The sequence below is a fragment of the Rhodnius prolixus genome, unplaced genomic scaffold, assembly GCF_049639745.1.
Source record: "Rhodnius prolixus isolate KJV_2025 unplaced genomic scaffold, Rpr scaffold_2, whole genome shotgun sequence".
NCBI classification, from domain to species: Eukaryota; Metazoa; Arthropoda; class Insecta; order Hemiptera; family Reduviidae; genus Rhodnius; species Rhodnius prolixus.
In genome coordinates, this window is record NW_027411592.1 from 35,466,059 (window position 1) to 35,485,295 (window position 19,237).

Here is a 19,237-nt window from a genome sequence, read left to right on the forward strand (position 1 = left end):
TTTCCACAATTAAGAGAAAAATAAAAGAATTTTAAAAAAAATCTATCTAATTCAATGAATGTTAAACTACACGAATAATTACGTGTTAAAGTCAAACTGGAACAGATTTTCAGATTAATGGCCATCTATACATACTTTATTTAATAAAAAAAAAAACGAAAACCAAAACCAAATATCAAATAGGAGAGACGGATGATGAAAAGAACACGTTATCAAACGATCTGTAGATTCGTGTAGAGGTATCGAGGTGGTAGTTAAGAGCCTGAGCGAAGAAAATTACATCATAGCACACAAACACTCATTTGTAATGTTCTAGATCAGATAAAAGAAAGATTCAGGAAGTGCGGACCTTTAAACTCCCTAATATTGCAGGCTAAAGGCGGCCAGTTGAGGAGTCTGCACCAGAATGAAGTGAAGGAATTTCTTGGCCGAAAAGTAAAAGGTTTCCTTTTTCAAATTAATAGAATATACGGTTACAGCGGGCAGGTTGCTGTAATATATTGGCGTTCTGCCGCAGTAGCCGCTCTAGTTCGAACAGCCACCGGTCACTCTTCACCATCCATAGTTTTTAACACAAACTTGTTCCTAATCTCTAATTATAGACTATAGGCGTGTGTAGATATAGAGGAAAAATAACTGCAGAATGTGGAAGCGATCTCTATACTAAAATTTAAGAATTATATCACAACTTCAGCTGGATTGTAGTTTATAATGGTCAAACTACCACTTGTTTAAAAATTATATTAATAACACAAGAGGGAATTTCAATCTTTTGCTTTTCAATAAAAAATTATATACCTATCATTTTTGTTTCCTGTTATATTTTAGTCTGAAATATAACATTTCAAAAAACTGTTACTAATTTACTCTTCAGCTAAATTACTGGACCACTCAGCACACTGCTCCTCTCTCTTACAGCACTTTAGCAGCGTATTAGTTCCTGTCTTACTAACAACATATTTCATAGGTATTAACCTCGAAGAAAAAAAATAAAAATTAAAAATAATGTCCGAAGCTTCTTCTCTTTTTAAAATTACAGGGTCGAGTGCACCTTTCGGCCTTCTTGATCTCTTCAAAATCTTAATCTGGTAGGATAAACTGCTACTAGCGATCCAGTAAAATGGGATTCCAAAACTGGACTAGCTTCTCTAGCAAGGTGGTATTATTTAAAAAAAAAAAAATCTTTATCAAAAATTTGGCAATAATTGTGTGTAGGCCTATGACAAAGCCGATTGGCAAAAAATAGTGGAGGAGGCCCAGGTCCTTGTAGGGCCGTAGCGCCATGGGGTAGGTAGGTAGGTAGGCTCCCCGATTACGAAATATGTTTTTAGACAATTATCTGAACTATATTATCAATTGTCAGTGCAGAGGGAAAAAAACAGTAACAGCAACAGTCCCAGTCAAAAATAAAATCCAGTGTCACCTAACCAAAGCATCATGTAACTATTCTTCTCACAAACATACAAGAAATGTTTGGGATCAGAGGAGACATGTATGTAATTTTGTGTGTGTCTCTAAAGATCGAGGTCCAGAAAGGAAGCCAACCAATGTGGCTGAAAGAAGTCCGTGAGAGCCTCTACAACATCTCACCAACAACCAGGGGATGGCCCTGAACCTTTAGTTCTCAGAAGATTTGATGAATTAGAGGCTGTGTGTGTGATATTTAAATAATCTTACTAAGTTTGTCCTCTGCTTAAAAAGATACATAGATAAGTTTATTGGCTTCAAAGTATTTTTTCATTCATAAATACAGACTAGGTTCATCAACGATCAACACAAACACTAGAAAACTGGACATCTGAGGGTGAAAGATGATGAAGATCACGAGGAATTGAAGCTTATCAGCTTACACTTGAGGAGAGAATGCATCCACAAAACAGGTTCACTTGTTTAATGAATAGATTCTGCTGCTGCCTCATAAAGGGTTTTAATGCAGTTTCGTAGATATTCATACTGTAAAGTTTGAATTCTGAAATGATGAAGTAAAAAGAGTATAAGCTCCTACATGTTGTTTCGTTCAGACTACTTTCCTTAAGCTGAGAACGAAAATCCCATTATATTTTGGTAATTTTCAGTGATTTTTATTTTGTAAACTTTGATTTTGATAAAACTTGTTACACTCATTATTATCACTTTACTTTAAGACGTTTATCTGTGGAAATTATTTGGTTAAAGCTATAACATTTAGCTAGCCACTAAATGCCGTTTGGGGTTTCACTTTCTTTAGAGACCCACATCGTGAAAACCAAACCATGAGATCGTCTATCGCCCACGTTTGCACCTAATGTTAGGATCACTGAAAAAAAAGCAAACATCCCACTTTGAAGAAGCGCTACAAGAGTGAAAAGCAGAAGGGTTGAGTTTAAAGAAGATTATTTCTTGAATTTGAACGAAATAACTTTCAACAAAAAAGGGAAACAATGTGAGCTACATCAAAACAAATAAAATTGCAAACGTCTCTGTCCAAAAACCTGTCAGCTAATTCTTTCAATGGGCCTAAAATAAAATGAACGCATTTGAAAAGTGAAACATTAAGATCAACTCGGTCTAACCAGTGTCAGTGGCGAGCGGAGCCATTCATTCTTGGAGAAGCGGTTTAAACAATACTCTAAAAAAGAACAACTAAACGAACCAGCAGTACTCACTGCTGCAACTCATAGATTTGTGACTTAAAACCAAGTTTGTGTTCTACTACGAAAATGTCTCAAATAAACGCTTATTTCAGTAACATACAATTTGCGAACAAAGCAGAATTAATTAATTATAGTATACCGAACATTAATTTAAGACCGCAACCTATTTCTCGAGCTTGGAATCAAGCGCCGTTCGCTACCTCTTGCACTAAATATATATTATTTTTTTCATATTTTATTTTAATGTGTAAACTTTATTAACGTCATAAAATTTTATAGAGTTAGTTTACTGCTGAAATGGATTATGAAGTGATGAACGACATTCATTTTTGGGAGTAGCCACTGAATTATTGAATCACTTAGATGAACGGTAGGCGCCACGGTAGTCGAGCGGTTAGAGGCGAGATGTTGGTTATAAAGCTAATATGTATTGTGGTACTGGGCTCGATTCCCGGTCTTAGGCCTTGGATTTTATTTAATAGTTAATAAAAGAAATTTACAGTAAAGTATGTTTGCTAGTCGCCTCCGTCCACGACACCTAATTGGTAGTTAAACGTTAAGCCCCGCCTGAAAAAATAGGCGATTACTTTACTTAGATGAACGGCCATCATTACTGCTCACGAATCCTTTTTGTGTCCGCATCTGCGTGCTGCCAATACACCAACTAAAGTTTGTATAAAGCTCCTCTGCAATAATTATGTATATCGCACGTCTTGAATCTTTCAACGGATGTGTTCGCACCATCCACAACTAAACCGCACCCACTAGACTACATTAGCCTTAGCGCTTTGAGAGAGAATACGTTTATTATTCTTCAGACTAGTAAAGACTCTCTTAGTACACGCCATTGCTAAAAATTCAAAACTATAAACTCGAATATACTATAAACGTATCCTAAAATATAAATCATGTCGCCAGAAGTGATCACAATAACCAACAGTCTGTAGCAAAGAAACAAGTAAGAAGTAAATACTGTGGAATGAGTTCTAAATAAATAGAATTCCAGACTAACTACCGGACAGGCAGTTAAACGGTCTCCATATTTGGGCCCTCACCAAGTAATTATTGTTATTATTTCTTTTATACATTTTTATCGAGTATAACGTTGTTCAGTTTTATCCCGCTTCTAATAATAAATTTATAGATTTGTTTCAATATATGAGAAGCAAAAAGCAACCTTATTAAACTATAATTAGCCTAGTAAAGAAATAAATTCCAGCGAGCAAAAGGAATCCAGCTTGCATTTAGGGTCAGAATTTAAGATTAATTACTGACAATGACAATAAGGTATAGGGAATGCATTGGGGCAGTATTTCTAGGAGGCCCCCCAAAAAGACCCTGAGTTGTTGTCAAATCTCAGAGTCCTGAACCGAATAGTTGACCTGCATAAACTGCACTTTGGGTGATGCACATTAGATTATTCACACAATTAAAGCTTTTCTTCATTTTTTTGCAGGGTGGATTATTTTTAAATCAATTAGATATATTTTATGAACTAAGCAAAATAAAAAGCCTATTTTCTTTTTTTTTTATCAATGAGGCTAGTCGTGCATTTATAAATGTCATAAAACACATTCTAAGATGAGACACAATAATGAAAGGATTCTATGACTTCACAGCTTCCCCCATTGTTCTCTGAATAATCAAAAGTTCATAATCAAAGGATTAGCACAAGACTATTATAAGTTACGTCCAAGTTCAGACGAAACGTTTTGGAGTTAACTAGACAACTACAGAACACTGCACAAGAATTGTTAATCCTCCAACTTGAACTTTTGTCCGCATATTTTAGATTAATACTCATTTTACAGGAATATGAAACACACTAGACTAAAATGTGTAAAAACGACCCAATTAGAGAAGAAATTACCTTTAAAACACCCTAAAAAGTCAGTATTAATGAAATTTCTTTCGATAAACCTTTAAATAACAGTTACAGGTACACCAAATAAAACCTCAAAAATGTACTTACTAAGTGGTAACGGAAAAACTTATCTTTAAGTTAAAGTGAAGTACAATTACCATAAGACCACTTGCAGCAAAGGAAAAGAGTTGAATATTCGTCTAAATTACGCAACTTGCTTTAGGCGGTACAATAAAAATATTTCTTTTTTTTAGTTAATTTGCGCGCCAGGCTTGACCCATTACCTAATTAAAATTAACTAAATAAGAAATCAGTGTAGCCTGTTATTATAATTATTAAAACAAGGCAAAGTTAAACTAAATAAAAACATGCATGCTAGTTATAAAAAAAAGAAAAAAGTTTATATATAATAGTCAAAATCTTGTTTTTCTTGAATAAACTACATTTATTTACAAGATTACTACATCATTTATGGTAATATATTTTAGTGTGTGTATTTATTTATTTTTTACATAATCGTGTAAAGATTGTAACTTTTTTTTTGTTAAACTTTATTAGCAAAACTATTTAGTTCAATGAAAACATAAAATGTGAGGAGAGAAAAAATTTGTAATACTACTAGACGAACTACTAGACGAACAGACAGAATGTACTCCAGTTTGTACCCGAAGGAATGTCTGAGCTGGCATTTAATAATATTCACTCATTTTACAGGCGATTTCTATGTTTCCAATTTGTGGTAATAATTTTTCTTTATTCCGGTACGAATAACCAACATATTTCCTTTAAAATGTAAAGAAGAAATTACAAAATTAATTTACGAAGGAGTATTTATCATTGGATCAGTTCAGATCTAAATAAAACTTTTCTAAAGACTCAAAGCTAGCCACTTTACGGTATCAAGAAGTCTGGAGCATTGACTGTGTTCAAATTCTCTTAATATATGTATACTTTACGTGGTGAAATTAATAAAATGTACAATGCTTGCTGTAGTTACGTATAGTTAACTTACATAAATCTCTTTAGCAGGAGAGAATAGTCTGTACTTAGCAATGATCAAAATTAGAAACTTCTTGGACTTAACTAGACATCATCAACATCATCAGAACACAACAAAAGAACTGTTACTCCTCCAACTGGATGACTGCATATTTTATATAAATACAGGAATATGAACCACACTAGACCACATAATTCATAATTTTCATTATTATTTTCTGTTATTTTTTAGCATCGTGCTTAGAGTCCTGCTGCGCCTAGAAGTCTGGAATAGAGACTATTAACGGAACTTTGCATTTAACTTCAAACAGCGACTAGTAAAGCATAGCAAAAGGTTTAGAAATCATTAAAGAGGCCCATGACCATTCTAGGTGACACGCTGATGCACTCATTAACTATTACGTCATTGTTATGTTCTTCAAACTGAAGACTACATAGTCCTTTAATAAATTAGGTGCAGAGAAGAACTTGCAAATATGGCAAAATTTTACTTTAAATAGAATTCTATGGTCATTACATCTAGTGTTTCCAATATTAATGTTTTCACAAAAATAGAAAAAAATAAATCGAAAAGGAGTCTTGGACGATTTTGAAAAGGAGCCAAAATTTAAAATATCTTCCATCAATTTGATAGTTTCCGTTAGGCGAAAGACATCATCTTTCGCGATTTAAAATATTTGGATGAATATTGGTTTCAACTTGTCACTGGTGGATGGCTTAGCTTTGACAATATAATTATCAGTTAAGGCTGATATCGCTTTATCCAGCGAGATAATTTTCTTTTTCTTAAGCTATATAAAAAAAACAATTCTTACCGACCGATAAGAAGTAATTGAAGCGTCATCACCAACTCAGACTTACCTGGAAATGAAAGGTAAAAATTAGTAACAGCTGTGAAGATTTCGAGGAGTAAAAATTAAAACATACAACTAAAAGCAAACAAATCTGCAACATTCAAGAGAGGTTTTAAAAACTCTATTAGAGCTAAATTAAAGATTTCTTTTTCCTTAAATCTAAGCAGCAGCATCAATGAGGAACTCTTCATATTCAATGAACTATTATTAGAATTTTTTCGCGAATTTGAACAATAGACAAACTGTTCGTAAGCAGAAGTTTGGTTGACAAATGACTGGTAATTTACAGCGAAGACTCAGTTTGGAATATTCAAAAAGGCTCTATATCTTCAACAAATTTTTTTATCATAAACATACCATCTTTGCCAAATTCAGGTAATGTATTGCGAGATAATAGAGTCAACCGCTGGTTCCTGAATTAATAAAATCAATTTAATTACCCCAGTGTTATACTAGTAATTAAATGCAATAATAATAACAATTTACTGATGGTGGATTTTGCGTATATTATAAAAAATAATTTGAGTAGGCGACCCAATTGCTAACAACAATAATCTATAATTACGCGACTTAATTTGTTCTTTATCATGTATCTTGTGGGTAAAATATGAGAACTACTGCTTGCTAATGGCTGTAGTAATAAAACTGCCAAGGTCAGTATATACACTACCACTCTTAAAATGTCATAAGAAATACTCTTTTTAACATTTCCATAAAATATTAATATTAAATATTTTATTACATTAAACAATGTCTCACAGCTTTTAGAACACACTCCTTTACCGCACTCATTGTATACATCAATTTTACTACCTACTCATATTGCGAAATATTCTTTCGTAGTGACGAAGAATAGAAATTGATTTTAGAATCGAATAGATTATCTAGCTTCTCGTCAGTTAATCCGATTTAACATGTAAATCTAAAGATTATTAATTTAACAGTAAATTGAGGCATTTAACAGCCAAAAACCATTTGAAAAAGTGGTGATCATTAATATATGTATTTAATAAGAACAATATTGTCTTCGTCAAACGTCTACGCAGGCTGCGGTTAGCGTAAGTCCGGGGTCTTGAACTAAAACCTTAAGAGCACGTTTGGTCAGACGATTTTTTTTTCGAATTTGGAAACTTAGTACTACATTTGGTTCCTTTTTGGTGGAAGACTGTACATTCTAACTAAAAGGCACTTTGAAAGATTGTCTAACCACTTCTCCCATCTAGAAATGCTCATAATCAAATTTACTTGGAGAAATATTATAAATGTTTCAGTTACAGGTCCATAGCTACAAAAATCATGAATCTGGCGAGAAAATCTTAATGTTCAGACTTAAATTAAAAACCTACAAGTACAAAATAACTATATAATTACTTGAAACTAGTTTAAAAAAGTCCATCTTTATGTTAAGAAATGTAAAGGTATGAAATGAAAATGATTGTTACGATTGTACTGATTGGTCAAGTCGTCGAAAGATAAAGGTAACCTGAGGCCAAAAATCTTCGCGGTTTGACCAAAATACCATAATACACGAAGAAAATAACCATAAACATTAAACATGGTTTTCAAGATGGTTGACAATATTTAGTAAGCAGAATATTTTATTAATTAAAATTACTTATCGATGACTTCATTTCAGAGTAACTGAAAACATGAATAAAAGTTCCTTTCTAAAAATCATTACAAAATCATTGATGTAACACTGGTTAAATCAGGTCGAAAGATGCTATAATTAAGTACTAATAAAATATTGACCATATAATGCAAGAATGTAATAATATACCGAAGGAAATACTGTCTCCTTAGTAAATAGACCTCAATACTGTTTTACTTAAAATTTACCGCCTAGGGCTAAGGAACTACACAGTGTTCAGGTAATCGATTTCAACCACCTTTTTTTTTTACTGATTCTATGTCGAAAAAATATTGAAGTCGTCTCTGGGTTGGGCCCAATGGGCCCAATTCCTAGATCCGGACAAATATTATTTCTGTTGCATGTTGAGCTATAATTTGGTATTTTGGGAGAAGTGTAAATTTTTATCGAATCTTTTCAGCTTGGTAAAATAAGTAAGTGGTGCTTAAAATTTAATTTCTTTTCCATTCTGAATGAATAACAATCACATATTGACGTAAAAAAAATTAGTCACCAAAAAAGGAATTAAAGATGCAAAATCAAATTTTTATGTTTTATTACGCTAGAGTGGCAGAAATGTTTGTAATCTACACAGAATTACATTAAAAAAAATTAATTTTCAAAAGTTTTGTGAATCTGTAAAGTGTATTACGAGGGTCGTTTGAAAAGTACATGCAAAGTCAGAGAGATAGCACCACTGGCGCGTATCGAGGTTATGTTTAGTTAGTAGCATCTCTTGGAAGAACACACACCAAGTTTCAGCCAGATCGGTCTATTTCTTTGTGTTTGGCATTCGTTTGAATCGAAGAAGTCGAGTGATTTTCAAAAAATGGACGAAAAAGAATTTCGTGTGTTGATTAAACACTACTTTATGAAAGGCAAAACGCCTCAGGAGATTAAAGAGAAGCTTGATAAACATTATGGTGACTCTGCACCTTCGATTAGAACAGTTTATAAGTGGTTTCAAAATTTTCGGAGTGGCCATATGGGCGAAGACCGTTCCTTCGGCCGGAAAGATTATGGCGACTGTCTTTTGGGATTCGATCTGGAAAAGGGTAAAACTATTACAGGTGCATATTATTCATCGTTATTGGACCGTTTGAAAACCGAGCTGCAAGAAAAACGCCCACGATTGGCCCACAAAAAAGTCCTTTTCCATCACGACAACGCACCAGCTCACACCTCAGCAGTTGTGGTCGCAAAATTAATGGAAATAGGGTTCCAACTCGTTTCACATCCCCCCCTATTCTCCAGACTTGGCTACCTCGGACTACTATTTGTTCCCCAATATGAAGAAATGGCTGGCGGGAAAAAGATTTTATTCAAACGAGGAGGTGATTGCAGAAACGAATGGCTATTTTCCAGACTTGGACAAATCCTATTATTCGGAAGGGATGAACAAACCAGAGCAGCGTTGGACGAAGTGTATAAGCCTAAAAGGAGACCACGTTGAAAAATAAAAAAGGTTTACCCCCAAAAATTAAGTAGTTTTTATTTTTGCACGGACTTTTCAAACGACCCTCGTACTTCATCTCAATCACATAACGTGATTGTATTATACACAAAGCACTTTTTTTTTGACATTTTCAGTTTTTTTTGGGAGGATTAATTTATTTTACCGGCATTTAGTAACAAAAAAATGATCAAATCGTGGCAACAAGTTGTTATTTTACGATTAAGAAAAGACCCGATAAAGATTTCCTCTATCAGCTAACCTATCATTACTTTTTGAAGATATAAAACACATTGTAATTTATCATTCATGATTTACTGCCAAGATTTCGATTAAAAAAAAAAAATAACAAATCAATTAAGTGTTTAATTTTAAACAAAACCAACAAACAAAATGGCTATCCAATTTGCTTTAAAAAAAAGAAATAAGGTAGTTCTTTTTTTAGCTGGACAGCAGCACAGGAGAAACATGATAAACTGGTAATCTGAGTACTATTTTGCTTCCTGCGAGTGTTTTTTAATTAACACATTAGCAATTGCGTGTTAAAACGACCTAACAAGAAATCTGATAAATCTACAGTAACTTAAAATTGTGGAAATAAAATCGAAAGAGAGAGAATAATAATAATAATAGAAATCAATCAAAGATGCCGAATGTATTGAACTCGAAGGATACACTTTTGTAATTTGAACAGGTAGTATTTGACAAGTTTGAAAATGGCGTTAAATAAAATGAATTTCTTTCATTTTCCGAGCATTAATAAATAGGAAAATAGTTGAATCTATTTTGATTGCCATAATTAAAAAATATCTCAATCAGAATCCTCAACCGAATCGGTATCTCGTCTTAGCTATCTACTTCGCAGTCTGGAATATCAGCGTCCCAATCCAGATTAGAATTCTATTATCCATAATAGATTTTGGTTTAGCAAACTTTGATTGTAATTCTCTTCTTAGACGAAATTAAAAAATTTGTTGAGAATTAAAACTGGGGAAAAAAATCCATTGTAGAATGAAATTTCAATTACAAAATAGATCACAGAAACTTAGTTCGGGATGCAGAGATGAACTTAGTTCGGGATGCAGAGATGAACTTAGTTCGGGATGCAGAGATGAACTTAGTTCGGGATGCAGAGATGAACTTAGTTCGGGATGCAGAGATGAACTTAGTTCGGGATGCAGAGATGAACTTAGTTCGGGATGCAGAGATGAACTTAGTTCGGGATGCAGAGATGAACTTAGTTCGGGATGCAGAGATGAACTTAGTTCGGGATGCAGAGATGAACTTAGTTCACGAATATAATCTTTCTGAGAGAATTTTTTAATCTTAAAGAGAGATTTCATTCTGTATAATACCTCAAGTGACATTTAAAGTCAATTTTCTTGTAGTTCGATGATTAAGTGGAAAAACAGCAATAGAAGAGAAAGCATTTGATAACCTTTCATCAAGGAAACAGGAAACTAAATTCACCAGCGCACCCACTCCAAGGTTAACCAAACCAAACCCAAGCAATGAAAGTGGAAATCTAATCCTTATCCACCTGTAGATCGCAATGGGCTGGTATAGTTGCTTGTAGCGCTCTTTAGCACATCAACAATGACCCATGAAAAGCTCGAGATTGAAAAGGTCTACCAAATCTTCTTTCAACGTGTTCTTGAATGAACTCTGTCGTCAGTCTTCTCCTAATAGTTCCCTCTCCCAGACCACTAAATAGCACGCCTTCGTATCGTGAAATCTGAACAACAGTAATTCTCAAGACAACTTAGCCATTCATAATTCAGTAGTATTAACTGTATACACTTTACTACAAACAATTTTTTCTAACAAATAAAAAGTAGTCATACGCTGGATTCGATCTGGGGATCTCCCAGTTATGTTACAAAGCCTCGCTCTTGACCACTAGATCAACACCCGCCCCTATAAATTCTGACTGCTGCATAATAACAGCAAACCTAGTCTTAAAAGATATTTAGCTAAATATTATTTGTTGGACGAATTCACTACTGCAGACGCATTTATACATAAATCTGGGAAGAAAATTATTGGTAAAACAAGAAGTCATAAGGTTTTTTATCTTTTTCTGTTGGCGACCCTGGTGCAATAAATATTTGCGGTTGTACAATCTCTCCCATGTTTAGAATCTTCACTACTGAAGATGAAGGGGCATTTTAAGAGTTAATATACGCACCACGTAACATTCTGCCACACTATTTGAGCAATATGAACGAATTTATGCCATATTTAGTAAGAAGTACAAAAATATGGTTTTGTGGATTTTATACTAATAAATAACTGCTATCAAGGAATTCATGGTAAGTGAGAAATGAACAAGATTGCCATATATGCAGTTTAGTGCATCTGGGCGTGCAATATTCTTCTACAACTCCACAGTTCCCATATCTCTCTTTATTAAATAGCTTACAAATATTATTACCTTTCATTAATTGGCAGGGTAACTTCTACATTCACTTCCGCTACGGTACAATGTGTTTTCTACGTAATTTTTCGCATAATTTAATATCTATATTAATCCCAATCTTCGGCGAATTTACTTGTAAATAGGTTTCTATTAGTAGAGTGCTTAAATATCAAAAGAAGTAAACTTCTAACCTCATTACAATTTTTCCACGATTTCAGCAATTTTTCACAGAATTTGTCCTATATTTTAGGGTGCGTTACATTTTTTTTTGAAGTCAAAAGTGTATTTTTTAATACACTATAATATCCTGCATACTGTCAATATGGTGGTAAAAGAGGCGGAAGAGGAATCATCCCCCCAGTGGTGACTCTCCGAAATGAATATTAATTACCGAGAGTAATTACCACCGAGGCAATCGAGAGGCCAGGCGCCTCCTCAGACGACAACCGGAATTGAAGAGAAAGAATAAAAGATAAGAACTGATTAGATTGACAATATAAAACATTGGGAATACAATTTTTTGTTGCGTGATGATGATATGTGAAGAAATGTAATTAATTTTAAAACGTGAAGGTAGACTTAGATATGTAAATAAGTATAAAACTTTCAGCTCAATAGTTTAAGAAGGCCGAGGTTGCATGCAAGAAGATCCTATTAGTTAGTATTGAGGTAAATAGGCCACATTCCATTGGTTGTTCAATTATATAATCTTCTTTACCAGATTTGGTGCTATTTACGGTAATCAGATGTAGGCAGCAACAGGGTCTAAGTCCTCACTAAACTTACTAGAAAATGAACTCTTTTAAGGTAAAGTTTTTAAAGCCTCTTAATAACCGGGTAATGTGCACTGTGAAGGCTCTAGGCCTTCGACCTTAGATGTGATGCAACTTCATACTGTTTGTTTTATCATCAAAATAAATAAATTAATAATTAAATGTTAAAAAACGAACCAAAGAAAATATTGAAAACACGTTCCAGGTTTATCCAATGGTAAAAAAAAAAGATGAACAGATATGACGGCCGGTGAGCGATCGTGCCTGTGTGGACAAACACGAGAAATCGTGTCAGCGCTGAGCAGCACGCAGTAGAAAAATAAATAAGAAGGTAGAAGAAGACGAAGAGGAAGGATAAATAGCATCGTGCCAAATACGGAAGGAACCTGAAAGAATCTGATCAACCGATTACAGAAGATTGCTTAAATATTGGATCTCACGTGTGTGCTTACCGTGCTAACTAATAGCCATTAAAGTGCGAAAGCGACTCTTATCGCTAATCCATCATGTCTAACAATATGTTGTCGTTTCCAGAAGAAAATTAGGCAAGTACGATAGTCTTTTAGCTCTAAAAAGTTGTTGAGTTGTTTGTCTTCAGATATTCTCGTATTGATAAATTAATAGGAATTAATGGCTTTAGTGTAGAAAAACAACCACCTAAAGTAGTGCGTGTTTGTTTGTTTTTTATTTAATTTATTTATTTGCTTCTGTGCAAATTAAATGCAATAGCTAATGGTAGCAAATGCAGGAGGAACTCCCTGAAATGTGACAGAATAGTAACAGATCTCGTAACTTTCTAACGTTTTATTTATTTACTGAAATAGTGGAGTGTCACCGTTGGGTAATTTCTGCTTGGGTGATATTAGATGTCAATTAGTTTGCTGTTTGATAAATCCGCTGGCGTAGCAGCAGTTGTTAAATTGTTTCATTAATAAAATTTTGTAAAAAAAAGATAATTCCTATTGCATAAATTGCCTTTCAATTCCAAAATTAGCCTTTTTTTCAGCCTTAGTGTCACTCAAAACATTATTCCGATCAAAATTGTAAACATTGAAAGTTTTACATCAGGAGAAAGTTGAAGTAACACATTTTCTCAGAAAAGAGCTATTTGAAATTAACTTGATTTTCAAAGTTCAGTTGTAAGCTATTTCGAAAATAGTGTTTACTAGTGCTGCACGAGAAACGAGACTTGAGCAACCGAGACCGAGACCGAGATCGAGACATGATATATATCTCGTCGAGAAATCTCGGTCTCGTCTCGGTTTTTCAAATATTAATTTTTAGCTACAAAATTATAAAATTGTGTTTTTTATTAATAAATAATCATTACGGGTATTGAATTAATTATTAAAAGATACGATTTTATTATATATGTTTAATATTACTACATCTATTTGACTTCGAATTACATAAGTAAAGTAAGCAAAGTAAAGTAATCGACTATTTTTTCCAACTACCAATTACCAATTAGGTGTCGCGGACGGAGGCGACTAGCAAACCTACTTTACTGTAAATTTCTCATATTAACCATTAAATAAAATCCAAGGCCTAAGACCGGGAATCGAACCCAGTACCACAATACACATTAGCTTCGCAGGTCTCGCACCGCTCGGCTACCGTGGCGGCCCCCTTCGAATTACCTAATTTTTACATAAATTCACTAAATTTCACTATTCATATCATTCATTCATTCAATTTCATAAATTTCACTATTAATAATCTAATACTTTGAACTTTGATATTATTTGAATCTTCTATTGGTCATTATCATCGCAGCTTGCGAAAATAATCTTTCCGATGGCACTGAAGTTGCACAGACACCAAAAATATCTTTCGCCATTCTAGACAAATTTTTGAAGGAATTCTCAAGTGTTTTCCACCGTTCTAAAATGTCAACGTCTACTGGTGCTTGGTCTAATTTGGTGTAATTAATTATTTCTGTCTTCCATGCTTCGGTGATATTTGCTGATTTTTGAGCAAATGGTGCAAAAATATTGATGCAGTCGTCGTCGTCGTCAAAAGGTGAATCACCAGATTCTTTATCTTCACCAACAGCCGTAACTAATGGAGCGGGAAGTTTGTTGGGAGGTGTATTTTTTATTTCACGAATCGACTTGTTATAGCAGGCAGATATGTTATTTGGCTATTTTAATTGGGCGCGTTTTTAACATCTTTTTGAAATTATATAAAGATATATAACAGTAATAGTAATATATGATGCATTGAAGTGTAAGTAGTTGTCTTCTTTTACACACATTTTCATTACCAATATATAAATTAAAATAATTATTAGAAAATAATAACATTTTTTGAAAAGATTATTTATAGCAAACCGCTTTTAATACTTAAACAAAAATTCAAAAAAACCGAGACCGAGATATCTGGACGAGACCGAGACCGAGACCGAGACTGCATAAAGTCTCGCCTCGTCTCGGTCTCGTGCAGCACTAGTGTTTGCCAGCTAAGTTCTATAAACCCGTCCAATTTCGGAGCAGTTATCATTTTTCAATTCTCAAAAATTGCTCAAACGATTTGAAACAGTTTGGTTAAAAAAAAACCTTTTAATGAAATAGAATGGTTAAAGAAAAAATGGCATTATAATTTTTTAAATTTATAATTTTTTTACAATGATGGCAATTTTTTTGACTGATGTTCATAAATATGTTTGTGTTTAAACTTTCATTTTAATATTAGAGAGGATAATTCCAAAATCATACTCGGGCCTTGTCTTTATTAACTTATGCTACCATAAATTATGCAATAAAGAAACCAAGTGCCTTAAAAAGTCAATAAATGAAGAAGATAAGCTGAAGAGAATAATGACTAGATCTGGATGATCACAAGTGCCCTTTACTAATGGACTCAGGACCTACATCAAAGTTTTGGATTCAACATCCTTAAAGCAGTACATGCAACAAAAACAAATAATATTAATGAAAGACATTCAGAGAGGCCACCCACTAAAAACACATGTTGCAATACCTTTAATTAAATATGACCATAAATTACTCATCAAATATTACACCAAACTAGCAGTTAACTTAAAAGAAAAATGGAAAAGAGGCTATTTTTATATATTTAAATACAACAAAATTATAATAAATTTTAAAAAGGAGTTGTGTGTAGTTCGAAGGAAATTTCTTTAATGGTTATTTTTGATAATGATCTAGTCCTGAATTATTGTGGGTACATGTTATCCATCTAATAAAATATTGCTGTGGTTGTGGGCGGAATAGAGATAGAAACAACCAAATCAATGTGGTAGGTACATTATATTTGTCTACACACGCACACACTTCCTCGCACTATATTATATATATGCATAATCTTCAGTTCTAAATCAGTTCTTAAAAAAAATATAATTTTAATCCACTACTCCATATTTATATTATTTTTGCGTTCCGTGTAGTATGGCCGCATATCAAATTATCATAGTCCCATCACAAACTGAGAAGGCCTTGGTCTAAACCAGGGGTGGGCAACGTGCGTCCCGCCGGCCGCAAGCGGCCCTTCTAACATTTTCCTGCCGCCCGCGGCACAAAACGGCAAATAATAAAAAATTAAATCATAAAATATGTCAAATTTGATGTTATTAAAGTTTGGTAATTTTCGGTAGTACAATTACTGTCTCAGCGTTACAATTAGTATACACTACTTTTATCTGACACCAGACAAAGCATGTTCTCGCCGTCGAAGCTACGGATTTTCACTTCTTCTCTAGTTGTTTATTTTATGGTGCAACAAACAGTTGATGTATAACTGTGAATGCCATCGAATTATTTGTATTTCGTCCGGCTTTTTAAGTTTTAATAGGAAAAAAGAAGGAAGATATGCGGCAATTTCATAGAAGCCACTAATGCAGTTTTTATGTTGATTTGTTAGTAAATTTCATTATAATTAATTAATAATTTGTATTATGAATAAATAAAAACAATTAATAAATAAAAACCAGAAATAAATATAAATTAATTCATTAAAAAAAGAAATATAAACTATACTGCGGCCCTTGGTAATAAACCAATAATCTTTTGCGGCCCTCGGTAATAAACCAATACTCTTATGTGGCCCTTTACAGAAAAAGGTTGCCCACCCCTGGAACGGTGAATAATTATGCCGGTAAGCACAAATACGAGGGTGGTTTGAAAAGTTCTCGGAATCACCGCTAGATGTCTGTGCAAGAGCAACGAGGTTACCGCGCAATAATCACACATCCTTTGTGAGTGAACACGTGGCGCGTCAGTGCTCTTGCTGCAGGAGAGTGGTAGTGACGACTCTTTGTTGTTGTTCCCGCGTAGTGATTTGTGACAATGGAAAAAACTGAGATTCGAGCAGTGATTAAGTACTTTGTAAAGAAAGGTATGAAAGCAAAGGAAATTCATGCCGACTTTCAGAACACACTGGGAGACTCTGCTCCTTCATATTCAACTGTTGCCAAGTGGACCAGCGAGTTTAAATTTGGTCGGGAGAGCTTAGATGATGATCCGCGTATTGGACGGCCAAAAAGTGCTACGACCCCAGAATTTATCGCAAAAGTGCTTAAAAAGGTCATGGAGGATCGTCGACTGAGTGCGAGAGAACGCTGAAGCTGTAGGGATGTCATCTGAACGAGTATATCACATTTTAACCGAAGAATTGGGAATGAAAAAATTATCCACAAGATGGGTGCTGCGGCTCTTGACATTGGACCATAAACGTACCAGATTGGAAATGTCCGAACAAAGTCTGGCCCGTTTTCATCGCAACCAACAAGATTTTTTGCGCCGGTTTGTGATTACAGATGAAACTTGGGTCCACTACTATACCCCAGTGACAAAACAGCAGTCAAAGCAGTGGAAACATGCTGAGTCACCACCACCAAAGAAAGCAAAGGCAGTACGTTCGGCCGGAAAGGTCATGGCCTCAGTTTTCTGGGATGCAAAAGGCATTCTGCTGATAGATTATCTTCCTACTGGACAAACAATTACGGGGCAATACTATGCAAACCTCCTAGACCAACTACAGGAAGAGATACGCGAAAAAAGGCCTGGTTTGGCAAGGAAAAAAGTCATCTTTCATCAGGACAACGCCCGCCCGCACACAAGTGTTATTACCATGGCAAAACTTCATGAACTGAGGTAAGAATTGTTGCCACATCCACCTTATTCACCTGATTTGGCACCATCAGACTTTCATCTCTTCCCCAAGCTGAAAATTTTCCTCGGAAGAACTGACAGCCGAATTGGAGAGGTATTTTGCAGGCCTGGAGGAATCTCATTTTCGAGATGGGATCAAGGCATTGGAACATCGCTGGACCAAATGCATTAGTCTACAGGGAGACTATGTTGAAAAATAAAAGTAGTTCCACCGAGGTAAGACACTTCTTTCTAGTACATTCCGAGAACTTTTCAAACCACCCTCGTATTTCAGCGTCTCCAAGATATAATTCTAGCCTGAGTACTTGACTGAATAAACATGGACAGAACTGTTGTAATTTTGGAGAAAAAAAAAAATCATATCTGCTTCTTAAACAAAAAGGATATTCTTTTTTCTTTAAATGATCGTGAAAGGTTATTTTAAGGACGAAAATAATGTGCAATATCTTGGTATGAATCTGACTAAAAATTGTAAGAATAAATTCATTGTCCATTATTTCGAAAACGGAACCTTTAAAATGAATCATGTTGAAGTCAGCTACAAATTGTACTCGAGAAAATTTAATTATGTAAACAGCAAAAAGTCGTGTGAGTGTACGTTCCAGATATTTAGAGTTGGAATGGAAATAAAAATGTAAGATAATTATAAGTAAAAAAATAAATTAAAAAACAGAGCGTTTATATTAAATAATAAATTATTCAGTAGCATTTAATTATTAAACAACGCCCCTCTCGCTTCGTCTTGTTTTTTAGTGAATTAATTGGCTAGAACACACTTTCGTATTTTACTGTTCTTAATATACATAATTGTTTGAAACGTAATACTTTAGTAATGTTGAAAAGTTACAATTTCAATTTAGAAAAGATCAAAGTGTTGATCTCCACACATGTAGCAGAAGGTGTGAAATAACAGTGAAGAAGGTAAGATAATGGAAGCGAGAAGTAGAAAAGATTCTTGGCAGGAGTTTCAACCACTACTCATTGCTGATTGTTTATGCCACATAAGTGTCAGTTATATTGTGCCAATTAGGGTGGCCTAGCGCGGCCCGAAGGCATCTACCTCTCACCTAGGACGGCCGGCCGCAAAACGTCCTCACAGCAACACTCACGAATATTAGACCACCAATTTATGTAACTGGAGTTCATTGTGAAATGTTGAAACAAAAAACTAGTGCCAAGAAATTAATTTTGTTCCTCGTCCGCCTTGTCTGAAGGAGAAAAAGCCAAACCTCTTTCTATCAGTCTGCAAGTTTCTGAGTATGTAGCGATACTGTTTATATTTTATTTAGCCAACAAACTGGTGATCTTTCTATGTATAAACGTGAACAAATGTATCAGTATGCAAGATCGCAGAATTAAGAAGTCTGACTCGATATTCAAACCAAAATTCATCATTATTAAAACACGTCTGCTGTACGAAATAATTAACTTAAGTTTCGAAATAATCTATTCGAGCGAAAAGTGAACTACGAAATGAGCT

The 19,237-nt window shown here is 34.3% G+C and overlaps 1 protein-coding gene across 17 annotated transcripts in view; it reads right to left on the reverse strand.

Annotated features, from left to right (window-relative positions):
• The window catches only part of LOC141450556 (uncharacterized), a 542,687-nt gene that overhangs the window by 190,864 nt on the left and 332,586 nt on the right, over nucleotides 1-19,237 (reverse strand). The gene's annotated exons all lie outside the window — the stretch shown is intronic.